Raw genomic sequence first — 23,653 nt, forward strand, 5'->3', positions numbered from 1 at the left:
AAATTAAGTGTTAACGAGCAGTTGGACAGGTATACCTAATAAAGTGGCCGGTGAGTGTATTGGCCCAACAATATGGTATATATCTTTGCCAAACATGTCTTTGTGCCTGGTGTTTAACTCAGTTCTTGGGCAAACTTTCTGCACATGGAGCATATCCTTTGTAAAGTAGGTCTGATTTGTAAATTTTGACAGCATTTTCTATGAGCAGTTTGGGTGGTGATTTTTTTTAATTATTTCACATTTAAACATTTACTAGATCCACAGAAAATGCTTCTATGCAGACCTAAGTAGGTTGCCAATTCATTGATGATTCATACACATTGGCCAAGATATATTAGTTTTTTGTCTAAGTTTGCTTGAAGAAAAGTGTCTTTAGATTTGCCTATGTATTTTTTATGTATTTATGCCACAATTGTGTTGCTTTAGAATCTAACACAATGTCGCACGGTGTAGATTGAAGGTGCAACTTTGTGCATATCCTGAAAACAGATCAGATGAATTAAGAGTGTGCAACACTATTAAATAATGTACAAAGACACAGGACACACCTGGTGTGTGCCGTATCTTCTTACTCTATCAAGCTGTATTGAAAATCCTACAAATGCACCACTCCTTATCCATGAGTGTGGTTCCTCCATTTGTCTTCTATTACATAATGTGCACATTATTGAGGCAAACTGCACTAAGGCAGATTGTAATAGTTTGTATGTATCTGGGCCATTGAGGATTGAATGTGTTCAAGTTAAGAATGAGTAGTTTAAGCTATATAATTAACTTCTACATGATAAAATATTTATTATATACAAAGTTCAACGTATATATCAAAGTTTGCAGATTGCTTTCCCAAATGAGAAGGGTTGAGATCAAATGGGATTTTGGTAAGTGAACCAATAATACATTTGTAATAGAGAAACACAGTTAAAAGGTCAGCTTTGTCAGTGTGTGAATTACCACATCTGCAATGTATACCAGACCCAGTGGTAATATACTGTGTGCAAATAATAAGTAAATAAAGCCATTCTACATGGCTCAAATGAAAAGGATTTCTCACTGATCTATTTCCGTGAGAAAATAGTTCTGACAGAATGCCTTTGGCAAAGGCCATAAATTTATTTTAGTAATTGACCGTGGGAAAAATGTATTTGTTCATCTCGATTACTTAAGATAAGTGTAGGCTTCTGGTAACATTAGTATATTTCTCCAACACACAACACTTGCGGGGATGCAGAGCAATGAAGGTAGGCAGATCTCATTTGTTTATGTTTTTTAATAATTTTACTAGTATTCTCTCCATTAGAATCCATGCCCATATTTATGGTAAAATATGGGCTACTACTTTGCCATTATCTATAAAACATAAAGCATTTTATTCCAAATGACTAATTTTGTGGAAGATTACTGACATTCTTGATGTGGTAAATAGATTTTTATTTTTTTCTTACATTACTAGAAGAAATAACAGAAAAACTGTTGCCACAATAAAAGAAATTGAACTTCAATACCGATACCTGATGTACTTTAATATACTTTCTGGATAATGAATCTCATTAAGAAAAACCACACAAAAATAAAAGGTCCCTTCTTTGAATGTAAAATATTTATTAGATTGCCAGTTTTTTTTTTTTATTTTAGCCACGGGATATCAGGTTCAGAGCAGTTACTTTCCTACATGCAGGTCAGCTCCTCGGTGCTCCTTGTTGGGCCGGAATCAATGGCTTCAGCAGCACCTTGGTGATAGCAATGCATGAAATAAAAGTGGTTCTATGATTATTTTTCAACAGCACTCTTATTGTCTGCACTATTTTCCATAAGCTAGACATATTGTAAGGTTGACTCGCTTTATACATAAAGGAAACGGTTCTAAGAAATATTGGAAACATAACATTAAAAAAAAAATGCATTGGGTCAGAAAGCTGCCTAAAAGACATAAAATTTCAAGTTGCCCATGGCAACCAATCACAGCTCAGCTTTCATTTTACCAGTGCTCATGAATATTTTAAAGGGGAGCTATGATTGGTTGCCATGGGCAACTACAAATATTCTGACTTTCAGACAGCTTGATAAATCTGCCCCACTGACTTGAGTGATGGAAATTGCAATATACAATATATTGACTACTACAATTATAAAGAGTCTGGAAACAGATGAAGAGAACTGAAGTCATATTCAGAAAAGGATATTTTCTAACCATGAAAAAAGTGCATTTAAGAACTAAGGAGGATGATTTATCACTGTGTGGCTGGCAGACTTTTTTGGGTCTCAAAATGTAGTACAAGAAACCAAACAACGTGGTGATAAACCCCACCCCTGTTAAGAAGGATTGCCAGTAATTGGAGCACTATTGGCTTCACTCTGCCCAATGCACTCTACTGCTATAAAGCACTCTACATTGGCCCCCATAATGTGGCCACCCAGTTCCATGGCTTGTGTGGCGCTACACTCAAGATCCACACACCTAACCCACACAGCTAAACTTTGTACTTCCCTAAACATTGTGAAAAATTGCATCAATTCTCAGTATACACGATACAAATTATATTTAAGAGCACACGTGAATAACTGTAGATCTGTTACTACGTACTGGTTCATTGAGTAGTACATTATACACTGTGCAGCTTTATTCGATGCCTTAAGAAATCATATAGAGCATCCTGTTCCTCTTAGGTATTTCTTATGGGAATTAAATCCCTTCTACCTCTGTAAAAAATAGAAACACTTAAACTCCATTCTGGAAACATTGTTAACCTAATAAAACAACATATCAGTTTGCAAGATTTGTACTCCTCATATCCCTGCTGGTCAGTATGTTAAGGGCTGAATATGATCAACATCAGGCACTGAAGATTCAGGTAAATTGACGCACTTGTATGACCACAATGTCCACCATGAAATTGGTGCTATGGATAAAAATTGTATTAGGATTCAGTGAATGTTGACATATATGGTTGTAGAGGTTAGAGGATCAATGTTTATTATGGTACAGGCAGTCTCTGGGTTATGTACAAGATAGGTTTCGTAGGTTTGTTCTTAAATTGAATTTGCATGTAAGTCGGAACTGTATATTTTATAATTGGGACCAAAAAATTATTTGTCTGGAGGTACAGACAATAGGATTTTCAAACTTTTATAGGGCAGTAGGGGGCTGTCTGTATAAAGTTAAGTAAAATATAATAGTAGAAAACCAATATTAAAATTAAATGTTATAGTACAGGTGGATGGTAGTACAGTACATGTGTTATAGTACAGGTGGATGGTTGCACAGTACATGTGTTATTTTACAGGTGGATAATAGCACAGTGCATGTGTTATAGTGTAGGTGGATGGTAGTACAGTAAGTGTTTTAGTACAGGTGGGTGGCAATATAATGCATATGTTATAAGACAGGCATTACAGTACATTTACTAGAACACAGTAGACATTATATGCATCCTACAGCATATGAAATTACTATCTATATTGTCCATCTGCAATGTTACTGACACAGGCCAGCTGAACAGGGAGCAAGGAAGGGGTTCCTGATCAGCTTTAAAGTACAGGCAGTTTCAGACTTAAAGGGGTTTGCCTATGAAAGAAAGGTCTTTTAATACCTAGTGTTGTTTACACAATAAAGATCATTTTTACACCTCTTACTTTACAATTTTACTCAGTTTTATTGCTGTTTTAGCTCCTATCATTCAGTGATGGTCAGTGTAAAATTTCAGTGTGTGGGCGGGCTCTCTATAAGCAGACACTTCAGAATTCATATGTGCTATGAGATGCTGTGTGCTGATAGTGTGCTTAGTTTATCAGGGTACATGTTTATCTACACTTTTATTTAGCTTTTGAACATTCTACTAGTATCTGACATATATAAAAAGAGAGATGAGACAGATCAGAGATGTGAGATGATGGCACTATGCCTCCCTCTGGCTCTGCTATGCCTCCCTTTCAGACCTTATCCCGTCTGTATCTAGTAGAGTAAGTCTCTGCACGCTGCTTGCAAACAGGAAGTGCTTGAGCTGGTCTTGTAATACAGGGGGAGGGGCAGGAGGCAAAGGGCACTTTGTGCAGGCAAGAGAAGCTATTCATGAGAAGAATGCGACTACAGTCACAAGATGTACGCTCAGATCCAAGGACTGATAGGGGCAGTTTGGAATTATATCTGTGACATGCTGTATTTTTTGTTAATAACTGGGAGTTAGGATAACAAAACAACAAATTCTCTGAGTATATTTAGGAATCTTGTCTTCATGGGAATACCCCTTTAAGGACACTCAGGGTCAGACAGGGGGGCCTACTTACTGCTACATGGAAATATTAACTGTATATTTCTCCTCATATTGTGGCACTTCATCTCCTCCTCATATTGTTGCCTCTCATCTCCTCCTCATACTGTGGCCTCTCTCATCTCTCCCTTATATTATGGGCCCCCCTACATGGAAATATTACCTGTATATTCTATGGCCATGTTTATAGAATGTCTCTTCATTGTGTTTTCGAAAGGCAACGAAAATGCATCAAGTAAAATGTATCCAAAAACTCATCAGTATTAATGAATTGACGCAATTCAAACACATAATATGAAAGCAGGACACAATTGAATTGTATTTTAAAATGCATTTTTTGTGTTCAATTGACGTAGAGGCATTGTACTCCTCTAACACCCCACATGAGTGGGGTTTAAGAGGCATAAGACACTTTTTTGATACATGAGGGATACAGTTTTCCCAACACAATGAATTTGTGCTTCAATTGCTAGCCTTTCTACTGACACACAATTTCTTTTTATTTAATCACAAGCAAGAGACTGGGCTGGAGGGAAGAGACACAGATATTTGGAGACCATATGTACCAGATTACAAAGGAAATTGATTTATGGGTCAGGTTTATAGATGACATATTTTTAATATGGAAAGTCAGTGCCATTGAATTTAGCAATTTTGTCCAGCAATTAAATGGGACTTTTGTTCACTTACGAGACTGAGAAAGAAACGTTATCATTTTTGGATGTAAATCCAAAAAGTGATACGGGAAAGCTTGCTACAAAAATTTACCGTAAGGCAACAGCGATAAATTCACTCCTTAGATGGGACTCCCACTACCACTTAGGTGGCGAATACCCAAAGGGCAATACTTTACATTGAGGAGAAATTGCTCCTCTTCTGAAGAATTTAAAAAATAAGCAAGGGACCTAAGACAAAGATTTCTGGATAGAGGTAACCCAGATTATATTTTGCGGAAAGCATATCAGTAGCGAAATCAAACGGAAGGAATGAGTTGCTTACAAGATGTACTAAACAACAGGAAAAGAGACTAATACGCATGATTACAACAATTGACAACAGGGCCGAAGAAACTAGAAGAATCATGAAGAAGAACTGCCATATCCTAATGATGGAACCAGATATTAGAGAGGTACTAGGGGACCATCCATAAATAACATTTAGAAAGGGGAAGTCCCTATGTGTCAGACTGGTTCACAGCCACTTCACTCCACCCATGAATAAAACTTGGTTGGAGAGAATTGGTACAAATGGGTGCTATAGGTGTGGCGACAATTGCGTAGCTTGCCCATTATTGAGAACAGGGAAAAGATTCATCTCGGAACAAACAGGGATGAATTATGTGATAAACCACTTCATAAATTGTAAAACTGTAGGAGCTATTTATAAATTGACATTTTTGCAAATTAAGAATATGTCAGAAAATTACAAACCGGGAATTGCGGAGACTCATAGGAGAACATCTGAATGACATCACACACAAAAGAGATACATCAATCTCCAGACATGTAAATTCACATCATGCCGGTGAATGTCACACATCTTGTATTCCCCCCATGGATATAGTAAAACAAACAAGCGTTGGTAATTGGACAAAATTGATGTTGCAAAAAGAGAGCTATTGGATCTTTGTTCTCAACACATTGGTACTCATTTACTAAGGGTCCGTGGACAGCATTTTCTTCGGGTTTCCCGACGATTTCCGTGTTGTGCCCCATTGAACAAGGGTTTTTGGCGCACGCGATTGGATTTTGGCACAATCACGCCGACTTTCATGCGATGCAAATTGGGGGGCGTTGACGTTGGACAACCCGACGGATTCGGACTATGTGTGGGATTTAAAATTCAAATTGTGACGCAAGCCAGGCACTTACAAGCACCGGGAAGAAGGTGAACTCCAGCGGACCTCAGCTGGGAAGCGACAGATGCAGGATATTGGGCGCACCAGCTACGTGAATCGCAGCAGATCCGAATCCTCGTTGGACAACGCACCTCAGGGATCGCGATGGGAAGGGTAAGTAAATTTGCCCCATTGACTCCAAATGGCCTAAACGAGGAATTGGAATTTGGCTGTTTTCTATCAAAGTACATTAATCTAGCTTTTTCACCCTAGCTGTAAGCAATTCTGTATTAAACATGTCTATATGGTCTGGATCTAACCCCCTACTAAAACCCCCTATCCCCATGGGATAAAACATGGGGAATAGTGGACTAGTATTATATAATAATGTTATTAAGGAGAGCTCAACTCAGGTGAGTATATACTCATTGTGCAATTAGTAAAATACTAGGGTATCACTGGTACAAAATAGTGGAATTGCATACAGTTATTCAGCACTTCAAATGGATATAAGGCAAAATCTGTTTCTTAGAAAAATCCCTTTATTTGGTATAAAAACATGAATTTCATATATTACACACCAAAGATAAGCATGATTTGGGAAAGTATTTTATTTAAAAACTTTAAATGATAATGCATTCAATATAACTAAATGTAAACCAAGTTGAAATATGTCCAAAAGGGACAAAATTATATACACAACAAGATAAAATAATTATAATAACTATAGTATAATTGTTATTCTTGCAATGTTATACATTTCTCAATAGTGATATATCCAGCATATAAATAGGTTTTAATAAGTATATAGTATTATATAATGCGACCTGCAGACTGGGCAGCAAATACTGCAACACAACTTGCTAAATGTGAAGCTATCCCTATAAATAGTAAAAGAAAGGGTTAATAATAAAAGGCAACAGGCTGTGTAAATGATATAGTGTATCTTTGGAAGTGCACATATACATTCGTGGGGGGGGGGGCAGCAAATGACAGCCATTAAGAAGTTAAAGGGTTATTCCCACAAAGACAAGTTTCTTAAATATACTCAGCACATCAAAATAACACATTCTCTAATTCACTGTTATTAAAAAAAATACAGCATTTCACAGATATAAGTCCAACCTGTCTCTATCCGTCCTGCTGTACACAATTTCAGTTGCCCCTAGATCCAACCCAGTAACTTCAGACTTAGGGTTGGGTGCTATCTTGGGTCGGGCGCCCCCTGAAGTCCTATCACAGAGCTCACAGACACATACGCTGATTCACTTCCTGCCAGGAGATTGAGAGGAGAGACAAGTTGCAAACTACAAACTACAAGGAGATAAGTGATCTGGGAAAAGGGGAATTCAGCTGTGAGATGTAGCAGAGCTCACAGTGTAACAGTGTTATGGTCCATCAGCCTCCGTGTAATTATCTCATGCATCTCTCATCTGTCTCATCTCTCTCTGTCAGTATGTTAGTACAATGTCAGAAGCCATATGAAAGTGCATATACACCTTGTACCCTGATAATCTAACCACACTGTCGACCCGCAAAACTAGATTGGGTGATGATGTGTCTAATAGAGAGGCCCCACCCACACCCTGGAATTTTGCATTGAGCACCATAGATAGTGATAGGAGCTAAAACAGCAATAAATCTGAGGGATTGAAATGTGAGAATTTTCTTTCGTGGGAAAGCCTCTTTAAAATTAACTTGGCAACACCCATCCCCTAGGCAGTGCAATGATGAGCTGCAAACACAGATTGTTGGCACCATCTCTGGGTGATGTCTGGGGATCCAGTGACACACCATGATGAGTCAAGTGACCGCAGTCACATGACTATACTGAAGGCGGGACAAGTAATGTGACCGGTAACATGTGACCGGAAGTAGGAGTGATGCAACACCATGTGATCTCAGTGGGAAATCTGGAGGTGGAGCCTAAGGGGTTTAAATATCAGCATGGTGAGCAGTAAATCGCCCAGATGCAGAGGTTGCGATATCACCTCTACAAGCATCTATAAATACGCTTGGTGATTTTCTTGTTTAGGCACTAGCTGACAGCTCAGAGCGGTGGAAGCGCTTATTGCGATCAGTGCGTGCCGTCGCCAGATCCCAATGCCAGATCCAGAGCCGATAGAAGGTCATGTGACCGGAGCTTAGGTCACATGACATGCTACAGCGGCCACGGGGAGTAGCTCCGACCATCCCCTTGGCTGTGTGCGATCATGCACACTGTGCCATGCCATCGGCAGGATTGAGCTGTCTATATGACAGCCCGATCCTTTACCGTGACAGGGGGCTGATATTGTCAGTCCCCTGTCACCCTACCCGTTTACAGTGAGAGGCTGCAGGGAGAATGCTATATGCATCCTCTGCATGTCTCTCTATACAGATCACTGATAACCATTAGATCACTGTTATCTGTGATCTATATAATAGAACTGCAGGGAACACATGTATAATGTGTTCCTTGCTAAATTTGCCCCTGTAAAAATAATAAAAATTAAAAAATTAAAATCACCCCCATTTCCCTAGAACTGATATAAACCTTAATGAGCCGTAAAAATCCCAAACATATTAGGTCTCGCCGGGTCATAAAATGTCCCAGTCTATCAAAATATAAAAACGGTTATTCCTGGCAGTGAACCGCGTAACAATATAATAGTGCACAAATGTGTGACTTGCCACTTTTACACCATTTTACATCACATAAAAATTGACCAACAGGCTGTACAGCCCTCAAAGTGGCAGCAATGAAAACATAATCTCATCTTGCAAAAAATGACACCAAAGTATGAAGACGTTATTAGCATCAGAAGATCGCAAAATGTTCTTTAAATACATTTTCAGAAATTCATGAAACCTACATAAATTTGGTATCACTGTGATCCTACCGAACCAAAGAATAAAGTAGACGTATCATTCGGAGCACACAGTGAAAGTTGTAAAAAACTGATCCCACCAGAAAGTGACACAAAAGTGTTTTTTTTACCAATTTCTTCACATTTGGAATTTTTTTCCAGCCTCCCAGTACACGACATGGGATAATAAAAAACGTCACTGAGAAGTAAAAATTGTTACACAAAAAATAAGCCCTCACACAGCTCTGTACACGGAAAGGTATAGATTTTTGAGGGTGGAGAGCGAAAAATGAATGAAAAAAATGCTGCAACGTGAAGGGGTTATAACTATATACAACTAGTTTGTATTATTAAAAATTTCATACTCCTCCTCAGCTAAAAATACTCCTCAAAAACAGTGAGAGGAGTATTATTTCCCTTCTGGCAAAATGTTAGTGCGACCTCTGCCCAGATGTCTAGCAAAACTAGATGAGGCCTGAAATTAATTTGTTCCCCCATGTTTGATAAACCAAGAAAACTACAATACTGGTTGCCAGCCATTAGTGTGGACCTGCATTCTTGTTTATATCTTAGCCATCTGTGAAGGTGAAGGGCTGAGGGAGTTATACTGCTAAATCCCCTAAGGAGTCAAAATATTGATGAAACACACAGGAAGCGTAGGTATATTTGTGTTTGGGCCAGAATAGCCACCTACAGGGACAGATTCTGGGTACTTGTAAGGGCAGGAGTCATTGTGGCTATAAGCGAACAGATAATAAGAAGGGATAGAGACATAGCTCCCTGGTATACACCTTCTCCCTGAGACTCCTGACTAAATGGCTTTACGAGTCTGTGGTGAGACCAATTCTTCTTTACCGTGCACAGGTGTTAAGGGTACACAGACTTTTTATACACATTTTTGTTTGTATGTGATGCATATGCATTATTTTAATGATCAGAAGTAATGTAAATGTAAAGTTTTATTAATGGAAGTACCCTGCTTCAGATATAGATAGATTTAAATTGGGGGAATCTCCTCCTGGAACGTCTGCATTCAGTTGTCAGGGAGGAAATTCTCCAGATGCACCTAAAATGTAATTCAATCTTGTGAACATGGAATATGATTAGATAGGACATATTGAAAGCAATCGGTCCCTCTGCAAGCTCCTATTGTGGCCTCTTACCTCCCCCTCATATTGTGGCATCCTCTCATCTCCCCCTCATACTGTGGCCTCCTCTCATCCCCCCTCATATTGTGGCCTTCTCTCATCTCCCCCTCATATTGTGGCCTCCTCTCATCTCCCCCTCATATTGTGGCCTCCTCTCATCTCCCCTCATATTGTGGCCTCCTCTCATCTCCCCCTTATATTGTGGCCTCCTCTCATCTCCCCCTCATGTTGTGGCCTCCTCTCCAATCCCCCTCATATTGTGGCTTCCTCTCACCTCCCGCTCATACTGTGGCCTCCTCTCCACTCCCCCTCATACTGTGGCCTCCTCTCACCTCCCCCTCATACTGTGGCCTCCTCTCACCTCCCCCTCATACTGTGGCCTCCTCTCACCTCCCCCTCATACTGTGGCCTCCTCTCACCTCCCCCTCATATTGTGGCCTCCTCTCACCTTCCCCTCATATTATGGCTTCCTCTCACCTCCCCCTCATACTGTGGCCTCCACTCCCCCTCATACTGTGACCTCCTCTCACCTCCCTCTCATATTGTGGCTCCCTCTCACCTCTCCCTTATATTTTGGGCCCCTTCTCATACACTCAATGTTATACACTTCCAATATAATGTGCCATTTACCTTGCCATTTATGGTAGCCAAGCACAGCTGATATACCACTAATATAGACGTTGAACCCTCAAAATGAATAGTTTGCTGTGTTCTTCCATTGGCAAAGCTAGTGGTTGCATTTCTGGAGTGGACTATGCCCCATCTCTGTACCCAGTCCTTTTTTTATGATAGTAACGATTAACACATAAACGTCAAAGCACTCAAAGCAGAATAAAGTACAATGCGTCACGGGTGGTGTCTCACTCTGGTCCCCGGCACATCCGTGGCCCCCATCGTCCCTCCGTACTGCCTTAACTCTTCCCGCTGAGCATTCGGCAGCACCCTTAGGTGGCAGGGATGCACGCGGCAGCGCTTGAAGATTTAAAGGGCCAGCACACCGCTAATTGGTGCTGGCCATTTCCAGGAATTTTATAAAAGCCGGCCACTTCCTGCATTCCCTGCCGGATCAGACCAGGTGCCACTTAAACTCCGGTCCCAGGGGTCGGCTAGTACCACCTCCCACGGTGGTCCAGAGGATCCACTCATAATGATCTGAATCCTGACATAATGAAATAAAGTTTCTCTTGTTTTGTTCATCTAAATTTGCTGCTAATCTGTGCTACTGAGAACATTGTGACAATCTTTTTTTCCTATAGACATTCCCGGAGATGTGGCTCTCTACTATATGAAAAGAAATATTTCCATATATAAATCTTTTCATTGTGACTCAGTTGCAGATCATTTTTGAAAGAGAAAAAGCTCTGCCTAGGATTAGCTCTTCAAATACTGTAGTTTTCCATGGAGTACACTGAAATAGTTAAAGCAGATTATTATGTAGAGTAGATATATTTTATAGAGTAGAAAAATGTAGCCTCTTTTTGTTGAATTCACAATATTTTTTCTTAAATAATACCTTTTCTGATAATAGTCCTGTATTATTCGCAGGTATAGTCAATAGACTAAGTGCCAGCTGAACACTTCTCCTCCATAAGAGGGGCATGTGCTGTGACTACTTCTCTACTGGGGGGCATCTGCATATTATACGGCTCTCACGGAATTACATTTTAAAATATGTGAAGTTCATAGTTTTTTACAAAAGGTTTCTGATCCCTAGCTTCGATACTGTCCATACATCTTATAGATGCGTGGCCTGTGTGTGTGTGTATACATGTATTAACCTGTCACATGGTATCACTAAAAGATGGAGAGACTGTTGGTGATGGCCTGTGATTCTTTAGATACACCTTCAGAACATGACATACTAGGAGGAATTTAACATGGCATTACTTAGCATGGCAGACAAGGGAACGACTTACAAGGACAGTGAGCCCTAACACTAAAACCCACTTCTCAGCTGTCCCTACCTAATTTGGATAATTCCTTATAACATCACATATAAAATTATAGTAAGTATAGTAATAGTAATGCATCACTTTTATATCATGCAGTGGCTTTGAAGCTTTTTGTGTAATTGTCACAATTCAGAAATCCTTGCACGGCCTTGTCTTAGCCAACAGAGTAATAAATCTGTCGGTTATTGCTGTTAAGTTGACACAGGTCAAATACTGTGGTGTAACTTTTTTGCATCTTTTTGATGCCAAAAAAGTTGCAGATAATGAATTATAAAAGTCCCCATCTGGGACCATCCAGAATTGTTAAAATATTGACTTCTTGGTGGGGTGGTCTTCTTAGAGCAGAAAAATGTCACAGCAGCATTATTCAGTTTTTACTGAGACCAGAGGAACAATGGCAGAGGAACAATGGCTCTTTATCTCAGTGGTGTTCTGCTTCAAGTTGCATGTAGAGATGACTCATTTCATAGATGGAGAATGAAAAGAAAACCTTACCATTGAAATTCTTGTATTCCATTAAAAAATGTCTAGGCTATGGAAGAGAGGAACATATAAGGTCTAGTGAAAGGTACTGTGGACAGTAAACTAAGATTTAACGACTAGAGCCACGCAGCTTCTACAGAGGCAAGTAATATTATGTAATGTATCAAGAGAGGCACAGATGCTCACATTGTGGACATAGTGTTGCCTTTTTACAAATCACTAGTCAGACCACACATCAAATATTGGGTAAAATAGTGAGCATCAGTCAATAAGAAAAACAAGTTGACTTTTTGATTTCAAACAATTGCGATCAGCCATATGGATTATTGTTTGCCTGCCTCTGGATTAACAACATAGAATTATAAATTGGATTGAATGGACCTGTGTATTTATGATATTCTCAAACAGTTGGTATTTTGAAGATGTTTTACAGTATATCTTGGCTACTATTATCTATAATACCTTCTTTATGTTAAAGGGAACCTGTCATCAGAAATTGACGCAATAAACTACTACCAAAATGCTGTCAAGCAGTTGAACAGCTTCTGGATCAGGTTTCCTTCATGGCCCAGCGTGGTGGCATTATCTAGACCAGTCATGGCGAACCTCATAGCGACCGAGCGCCCAAACTGTAACCCAAACCCCCCTTATTTGTCGAGAGGTGCCAACCAAAAATTAAAGCAGTCATTTATTGCTCCCTGTTCAACAACTTTCAATCAGATTGGCCTCCTGAGGACAGCAACACAGTAGAAAGATGGAAAATTTTCTATAGCTCATTTATGATTATTTCCTTTGCATAAAGAGATATTGAGACTCTTTTTCTGTCTCATAAGCCCACACTTGGGTGGTTACTGGAAGTGCAGCAGCAGGGATCCAAAGCCATGTGAATCTGACCAGTCACAGTCAGAAGTATGTCAAGAATTTCTAAAGGAAGTGGTGGTTGGTGAGTCAGCATGACTAATTTTGTTCATTGTAAGTTTGAATTTTTTTCTTTTTTGAGCTAGTAGGTGTAAATGCTGAATATAAAGTAATACAGTTCTGCAGCTTTGGATACCAGGATCTGCCTTCAAATCTATGCTTTTGTAGATAACTAGTTAACGTATATAGTTCTTTCAATCAGCAGGAAATTGGAGAACTCCCTAGTCAACCTGAGGGTATGTAGACTTGTATGATGCTAGCAGACAGGTTGTTTTATTGAAACAGTGCAGTGCTTTGTGACTTTATAGTATACTTTTGTTGTAGCATTATATTTGTTACACGTTGTATCGTTGTTGCAAGGGATTTTGCAGGAATATTATATTTGTTGTGTAGTACTGTGATGTTCCCTGTGAGCTGGTCAGATAACATAGTGGCAATAAAAAGGATTTAATGTTGTACATTGTAAAAGGGAAATCATACCATATTGTAGCACCTTACTGTATTTAATGTAAAAGAGTTACTTGAGACATATAATATATTAGTCTTTAGACAAGGTAAGCAAAATTGATGGTAACAATTTTAATCCAGAAGTGACAATGTACCATGATTATGTGACTTTACATGTGATGGGCTTGTAAGTTTATGGGGCCCCAAAGAGTGTAGTCACTTTGAGGTCAGTAAGCTAAGGGCAATTCCCAATTTAGTTTTGCTGTAATAGGTTGTGGGTGGAACATCCTTGGCATAACTAAGTTACATTAAAGAGGGACTCCCGTGGGCAAACAGCAATTTTTGGTCACACAGTGACCACTTCCATCCTAAAGATACAATAATCCATGGTTTATGTAGGTTGCATGCCAATGTCCACAGATCATGCAAGGTTTTAATATAATCATTAGATCCTAAAATTGGCATTTAAGAAATTACAAAAATAATCCACTTGCAGGAGATTCACTAGGGTCATATTCTGATCACTGGTTAATGAAATTTTCCTTCTACACTGTTAGCTCTTCCTTTGTATTCAAGAAGCATTGTCCTTCACTACTTCCCCAACTATTTTAGATGGTTCAATCAGTAATGACGTTCTCTGTCTCATGTAATATTTCCCCCTTTTATCCAGACTGTGGTTAGTGATGTAATCCCCTCATCCTTTATTCCATAATAAATCATATCAAGATTAGCAGATTCCATACAATCCACGCAAATTATTGTATCATCCTGTTTCCTAGCTGTGTATGGTATGTACATTTTTTGTTGGGAATGTTGTAATTGACATTTGCAGAATTATTCTAGCGGACTCCGTGATCACTCATAAACAAGTCATCGTTTGGAGTGAAGTCAAGTTTCACAGACTTCAGAAACTTGTATAATGTTTCTGCATTTTAGGGAACTCTTACCCCTTTACGCATCCGCTCAGCATCAGTGAGCAAGATAACATCTGTGTCTTTTAGTAGTGTAAAAGAGGCAGCTCTTACCAGGATATGCTTAGCACTAGAAAATGGAAAGACACTCTCTCTTGTCTGATTCATCACTTTTTATAGTATAATGAGGCAATAACCTTTTCTGATTTGTTTTAATTATTAGGGTCTTTTGTTTTCTCATTGCTAATATTTAGCTGACTCATAAATAGTGAAGTACATTGAGATGCCAATTAATATCAAAGTTAGCACAAATGTGTGTAGTATGTTCTGGGAAGTGGGGTGCGCTAAGGAGTATGTGCAACCATCTGGTCCACCAGACTGGTGGACATTTTAACAGAGACTCATAAGAGCAAAGAGGGCACCGCAACAAGAATGCAACATCAGGCATTTTATTACATTTATTCCCATTTAACCCCTTTGTGATTGGTGCCTGAATGTACAGGTCAATTTTTGCGTTCTGTTCTTCGGCGATATCTTTATAACTGCTTTACATATCCTAACAATTTTTAATTTGTTTTTTTTTTTCATGACATTTGAGACTTAAATTGATTGAAACCATTATATTAATGTAATTTTTGTAATTTTTCCCTTTACATTTTCTTATTAATAAGTGGTAAAATTGTGAAAACCATCTTCTGTATATAATGCAGTTCTGAAACAGTTGAGATGTGTATTTTGATGTTCTACAGCAGCTGAGTTATTCATTATAAGCTTCTCTAGCAGCTGAATTGTGTGATATAAGTGTAGTATGAGGTTCTGCAGAAGCTGAGGTGTATAGTGTAAAGTTCAGTAGCAGCTTCAACATGTTTTATGATGTTCTGCAGCAGCTGAGGTGTGTGCATTAAGAGGTATTGAAGACAAACTCAAGCCAATTGGTTGTGGGTGAGAGGGAGATAGGTTAGTAGGCATATCATAGGCTGTATCTGGCGTGCATGTGCAGCAGAATGTTGCCTACTTTGTGAACTTTAGATACCACAGTACTAAGTTCTTTTTCAGATGAGCCTCTGCTTGTCTCCATTGTTTGTTTGCACGCAGGACACATTTAATAGTAGGGCTAACTAGCTCTTTGCCAGATACAGGCTAGGGACTGCCTTTGGAATGGTAGGAGCTACATATGGGGTCAGGATACGAGCGTTGGGCATGAAAGGTGCCTGCTACCAAGCTCTGCATTTCATACCCCGCTGTGAAAAAATAAAAATAAGTAAATACAGTGTAGTGCTTAGAAAGAACAAGGGAATCTACCATCAGTAATACCTCAGTTAGTGTATTCCAGATGGTAGGTTTCCTTTTAAGTTTTAAAGATTTAATACATGGTTTTGAAGTACAAACATAAAAATAATTGGCAGATAAAAGATGAACAAATATTTACAAAACATTATATTTATACATTATGTATACATTTATATAAACATAAGAATATAAACAAAATACAGATACAAACAGTCATTAAATTAAAAGGGTGCACAAAGAAGCCTAACTAATGAATAGTAGAAATGACTTAAGCTGTTGGGCGTAGCAGAAAATTATTTGGGCATTAAGTGGGCATCTCTAGCCTATTAATTCATCAAGATTGGGCATTTGGCAAGAAAGGTGCCTGCTACCAGGCCCTGCATTGCATACCCCGCTATGACCAAGATAAACAGATGAATAGCGGGTAGACTTACGCCTTTTTTTTGTATGCTTCTTTGTCCATAAGTTATCTGTAACCTGTATTTTACTGTATTCTATATTAAACCTCCACAAGCGGTTTATTTTTGGATATACTGGGGCAATAAACTGTGCCACCTCTTATATTACTGTGCAATAATTTGCATATATCGTGTTTTTTCCTCAGATATTTCCAGCTGGATATCCATTTTATTCAATCATTGTGATTTTAGCTCTTTGCACCATTTAAGGTTAAGTTTTAATATATCTTTACACATCCTGCTGTTTTGATAATTTGATTCACGGATGTAGTGACTATTTGGCACCTAGTTGCTGGATATAGTTGGGTAACTTGAGTAGTCTGCTTTTTGTATTAAAAAGTTTTGCATGTAGTGTAGCCATATGTTGTCTGTGGCTGTGGCCTTAAAGTTTGAAAGTTGCCACTAAGAGCTCTATAGGAACATCACAACTCTGTGTACTGTAGTTTGGGGTAAGTGCCCACTGCTAGACATATCAAATACATTTTTAAATTAATACTTGACTTGGAATAGCAAAGTCGTCTAGGAATAGTAATTTGCATTGCTCAAGAAAAGAGCTTTTGGTGAATTAAATCTGCAACCACCAGCTGAATGAATTCACTTCAACTTCACACCTACTCACCGGAATCGGTATTACTGGTAATATCACTACATTTACTGGCAGAGTTTGATATAGTTTCATTTTGTATGATTAAAATGACTTTATTTTTCACGATAACATTAGTTGACAAAAATAGAACACACATGTGTTATTTACTATTCCACTGTAATGTTTGAACTGTTTAACCACTTAAGTACCAGAGGGTTTACCACTTCCCCCATTACTGAGACTATTTGCGCAGAATATTTTCTTGTATGCACTGCTAAAACTGAACTTTACAAGGACCAATTTATCACACAAAATCCTGTCCACCTATTCAAGATGGTGTATTTAAAGGAAATGAACCACTTAAAAAAACAAAAACTATCTAAGGATACTTACCTACACTCCTCTTTATCTTGATCCCAGCACTTGTCTTCGCTAAGCTTGACATGCTAGGATCACCTAGAAAAGAAACGCATAATTAGCAGCAAGGAGTGCAGGGACAAGAGCGCAGCCACAAATAGAGACTTATTAACAGTAACCTACCATTATGAAAACACTGAGGTATTCCTGATGGTAGACTCCTTTGTTCCTTCTAAGCCCTACACTATCTTTAACTAATTGTTTCTCCCTAACTAAATAAAACCTTTATCCAGGAGTAGCCCAGCCAAGAGCCAGGGGCGGTGTAGTGAGCCAGAAGTTACGTGCGTGAGCACAGGCTGAATACCCAAAGAGTACTGTGGGGACGTGCTCAGAGGCAAGTCTACAGAGGCTATAGGGGCATTTAGGACCAGATATATTAGTTAGTTAAAAAATATAAAGACAGTGTAAGGAAATCTACCACCAGCAATACCTCAGTCAGTGTAAAGATTTCCTTTAAGTTTTAAAGGTTTAGTACATCGTTTTGCAGTACAAACATGAAAATATTTGGCAGATAAAAGATAAACAAATATTTACATAATCATAAGAATATAAACAAAATACAGATACAGTCAGTCATGAAATAAAAAGGGTGAATAAATAAGCCTAACTAATAAATAGTAGAAGTTACTCTCCGGGCAGTGACGTGGAATCTCCAAAAACTGACAAAGTTGGCATCTCCATCCAATTAATTTAAGATCAGTGAGTCACTGAGAGGAGGATGTTCATATTCTAATGTGGCTTACCCTTGATCTTGGTGAGGTACATTTTAAGACTAAATAAACATTTTATCTTTTGTATATGTAAATGAACTTGAGGCTACTGGGGAGTGGAGTGGCCAGGCCGAGCGCTTGGGGCTAAGGCTACACCATGGCCCTTTAGCCTCTGAAGTCTTATCTCCTGGCACGTCCCCACAAAACTCTTCAGTTATTCAGCGTGTGCCTATGCATGTGCAGTAACTTCTTTCTGCCATTTGGCAGGTTATCGTTTACATTGTGTGATACCCCTGTTTGTAATCCCCCATTTTATTCAATTGCATATGCATGAAGGACAACCCTATACCCCACCTTTTCACAGGTATGAGGTAATGCAACTTAGCCCTGCAAACCTACATAGTGGGGGAGATTTATTATGTCTTCACCAGTTTTCTGGTAGAGAAGACATAAAATCTACCCACCGGCGCTAGTTTGGGGACGGGGCAGGCGGGGGAATTCACTCCATTAATTATAGCTTTCTAGTGTAGACTAAACCATTTAATAAGCGGTGCAAAGTATAACTTCAGAGTCTTGTGCTAAGCCAGAATTATCATCCAGCATCTGACATGGTGATAAATCTGGTGCCGTATGAGGTTGTCTAGTCTAACTTAAACCTAATACTCATGTTCATGTGCATTTTACGGTCTACAAATAAGGGGCTTCACTCACACACAACTGATAGAAGAGACTGCCCGAAAAGCAAACTAGAGCAAGAATAGGATCTGCTCTATAATCTGCAGCCTGGGCAATCAGCTCACTGCTGTTTGCACAAGCCCAAAGAAGTAAAAGGAGAAGTGTGCTAGACACTAAAACAAGGGCTAACACATGTCACCATTATACATTTGTATACATGAGGCCTTACTTGTAGACATTTTTGATGTATTTGCTACAAAATAGTTTCCTTGATAAGTTTTCTATTATAACTGAATTATTCAGTTCTGGAATTGGAAAATGTCAATAGCAATGTGCTGCTGACTTTGACAATTTGTACCATTACATAAGAATTGTGATCCACTAACAAGTGGACATTTATTGGCTGAGGGCTGAAACAAATCACAGTTCATTGTGCCAATATACTAGGAAATTCCAATGATTTATTACAGATCTGCTATATTCTTAAACTACTTCCCAAATCTTTGAAAGCTATTGTTCATATAAGCACAAATCTAATATACAAGAAAACAGCAATTCTGAATGTGTAAAAGGTGATTATTTCTTCGCACCATGAATCAGTCTAAGGATATAACTGTGGTGAGAAAAGCCTTCAGTATGAGCTCCAGCTGGAAGCATTTATGTATGCTGTATAATTTGTGAACTGCAGCCTGAAACATTACACTTGTTTCAGCTTAGTTGGCATTGGCATCTTGTGCCTGGAACTGAGCATATCCATGCTCCATATTTCATTGAGGACTCTGAACATTTCCTTCTGTGCATCTGTGAATGTGCGACCAAGAACATTATGTCCTAGATCCACCTAACAGCTGCCAAGGAGCTGTATTCCACTTTCAGTGGAGGTTTCTGTTTATTAGTCTGTATCTATCTTTGTAGTGTTAGCACCTCCTCATGATGAACCTACTGTAACACACATCTAGGAAATCAAAGACATGTTCACAGAGTTTACATAATAAAAGAGTACGTCCATGATTTTAGTGGCACTCCATTTGTCTGTGGGTTTCTGTATGTTGGCTGGGAAGGAAATTTCTGTTTGCGCACAGATTAGCAAATTACAGAAGAGCACAGTATTATATTTTGTCAAAAAGAAAACTGAAATACAACAATTTACACAGAATTGATAAGTTATTTTGAACACATGACATGTTTGACAACGGAGCAGGACTTATCTGGAAAGTGGGCAAGGCTATCCGTCAAATGGTGTTGCCTATTGCACATTACTGTGCGGCAAAAACCCCAGCATTTTGGTGTATTTTTTTTGTCTAGTCCGTATAAAGATGCATCATCCAGCATCAGCCACTGTGATCCATAGCTCACAGTTTCAGACCATCTAGTCTGCGTTTGCCCAGTCTAACTAATGGACATGTTTAGTAAAGCTTAGTTTTTTTTTTTACATACAACGTACAGTTTCCGCACCCCTCTCCACTAAGAATGCCTCTAAGTTTACACTGACAGACTTTCAAACATTGGTATAGGATCAAAAGATTTTAGTGCGACATCCTCCAGTGGAACTAAAAGATAAAAGTAAAATAAAGTTCAAAAATGTAACAAACTAACAGAAGAAAGTGTATTCCATATAAAATTGTATTTTTTTTGTATTGTATTTGTTCAATAATAAATACAGAATACACATCCATCATAATATTTAGAATGTTAATTGTACTATAAAAAAAACTGTGTTAGTTTCATATAGACAAAAGAACATACAACAATAAACTCCATCTGCTATAAAAGGCTGCTATTTACATTGACCAAAGAATTAAAAAGTAATGGCAAATAGTTGGAGAAGCATGTAAAATAAAAGTAACATTTTTTTTTATGCTGCATAGTTACTTGCACAACAAATAAAACACAAAAAGCAAGGTCAGAATTGCTGTTTTGTTTTCATACTCTGATAAAAAGTGTTAGCCCTCATACTCACGATCATTGTTTCCAAAGGTCTGGGCTGTCTCGCGGCTCCATGCATTGTTATAGGCTCATGCACACAACTGCAGATTCCTCAACACTGTGTCTGAGCCTAGTATTCCTAAAAAACCTCAGAGGTCCTATTCTTTGCCAGTATTACCGTATATACTTGTGTATAAGCCGAGTTTTTCAGCACAAAAAATGTGCGAGTTAATAAAAATAATAAGCTTTTTTACTCACCCACTGATGTCGGCACGGTTCCCTGATGTCGTCGTGGCTCCTCTTCTGTGTTCCCCGCGGTTCCTCTTTTGTCTTTGGTCTTCTGTACAGCAGGCAGGGATAGCCCATGCTATGATGCCGCTGCTAATTACGTCATAGTATACGCCGGCCGGGAAATAACATGGCCGCGTCCCTGCCTGCTGTACAGAAGACCGAAGAAAGAAGAGGAGCCACGGGGAAGACAGAAGAGGAGCGCATCAGGGACATCATGAGGGTGAGTATATAAGTTTATTTGTGTTTTAAGTGCTGGGTGGGCTGGCTGTATACTACAGGGGGCAGGCTGGGCTGGCTGTATACTACTGGGGGCAGGCTGGGCTGGCTGTATACTACAGGGGGCAGGCTGAGCTGGCTGTATACAAAAGGGGGGGCCGGCTGGGCTGGCTGTATACCACAGGGGGCAGGCTGGGCTGGCTGTATACCACAGGGGTCAGGCTGGGCTGGCTGAATACAAAAGGGGGGCCCGGCTGGGCTGACTGTATACTACAGGCTGCAGGCTGGGCTGGCTGTATACCACAGGGGGCAGGCTGGGCTGGCTGTATACCACAGGGGGCAGGCTGGGCTGGCTGTATACCACAGGGGGCAGGCTGGGCTGGCTGTACACAAAAGGGGGGCCCGCTGGGCTGGCTGTATACCACAGGGGCAGGCTGGGCTGGCTGTATACCACAGGGGGCAGGCTGGGCTGGCTGTATACTACATGGGGTAAGAGGGGCCGGCTGGGCTGGTTGTATACCACAGGGGCCAGGCTGGGCTGGCTGTATACCACAGGGGCAGGCTGGGCTGGCTGTATACTACAGGGGGTAAGCCTGGGCTGGCTATATACTACTGTGGGCAGGCTGGGCTGGCTGTATACAAAAGGGGGGCCCGGCTGGGGAGGCTGTATACTACAGGGGGCAGGCTAGGCTGGCTGTATACTAAAGGGGCAGGCTGGCCTGGCTGTATACTACAGGGGGCAGGCTGGCTGTATACATAAGTGGGGCCGCCTGGGCTGGCTGTATACTACTGGGGGCAGGCTGGGCTGGCTCTATACCACAGGGGGCAGGCTGGGCTGGCTGTATACTACAGGGGGTAAGGCTGGGCTGGCTGTATAATACAAGGGGCAGGCTGGGCTGGCTGTATACTACAGGGAACAGGCTGGGTGTATACTACATGTGGGCTGGCTGGCTGTATACTACATGTGGGCTGGCTGGCTGTATACTACATGTGGGCTGGCTGGCTGTATACTACTGGGGGCTGGCTGCCTATATACTGGGGGGCTGTGACCAATGCATGTATTACCCTTGGCTTATACTCATGTCAATAGGTTTTCCCAGTTTTTGGTGGTAGAATTAGGGGTCTAGGATTATACTCAGGTCAGCTTGTACTCTAGTGTATACGGTACTCCCCTGCCCTCCCATAGAAGTCTAAGGCACTGTGAAAAATACGGATGACACAAGATGTGTCATCTGTGTGTCATTCCTACTTGCAGAGGGTTGCTAGGTAACAGATTCTTGTGTTGGGATAAACTACTGATATCATTTGCTAGCCTCCCGTTTCTTTTGTTTGTTTTTTTGGCCAAACAGCTTATACTCAGGAAAAATACTGTTGACACCGGCTCCAAAAAAATAAGTAGGAAAAATTTGTTAGCTTGATCAATGCAGATGATGTTGGTCAAAACTGCTGTCAGACTCCCTTTAACTCCTTACAGTCACTGGATAGTCTTACGTCCTTTCAGATCTGAATCATCAAGTGAAATATTTTCTAGTTTACTTTTGAAAGAGTTGATCTTCGGTCTCCTTTCCTTATCTGTCTGCTATGTACAGGACCTGAGAAGGTTCTCGGTAACACTGCTCACTTTAAAGGAATTCACAATTTATCTACAAGGACTGCCTGCTATGTTTTGTAGGACTATGCCCACACATGCCACCTATTGTTTTAATTTTCCAGTTACTCCTTCCATACATAAATGTTACTGTAGAAATATGCAAAATAAGCTGAAGTGCTTTGTCAGAGCACCTCAGTTCTCTAACTTCGCATTTCGTTGGACCACTTAGTGACACAAAACTGAAGGGGAAGGGTTAGCGGAGCCCCTGGGAGTGGAGGTGTAGCAGAGGGTGTTGTTGTTCCTGTAATGCTAGGTAAATTTGTGTTGATGGATCCCTTTAACCCCCTACCGACATGTGACGTAGTATTAGCCCTCTCCATAAGTAAGTCTTTGCTGCATATTGGTTTTGTTTTCCCGCTGATTACCGCCCGTAAAGCTGCCAGCGGCTTCAAAAAGATGGGCGCCGCCATCTTTCTGAGGATCATCGCTCCCCATCAGTATATGATACGATCGTGCAGACAACCTAGTGTTAAAGTACCCTAGGAAGTCTGAAAAATAGTTAAAAAAAAAAAAAGGTTTTAAAAAATATGTAATAAAAAGATCTAAAACCTCAAATCACTCCCCTTTCCCTAGTACTGATATAAATATAAATAAACAGTAAAAATCATAAACACAATAGGTAT

This window comes from Engystomops pustulosus, chromosome 3 (genome assembly GCF_040894005.1).
Source record: "Engystomops pustulosus chromosome 3, aEngPut4.maternal, whole genome shotgun sequence".
Classification (NCBI taxonomy): Eukaryota; Metazoa; Chordata; class Amphibia; order Anura; family Leptodactylidae; genus Engystomops; species Engystomops pustulosus.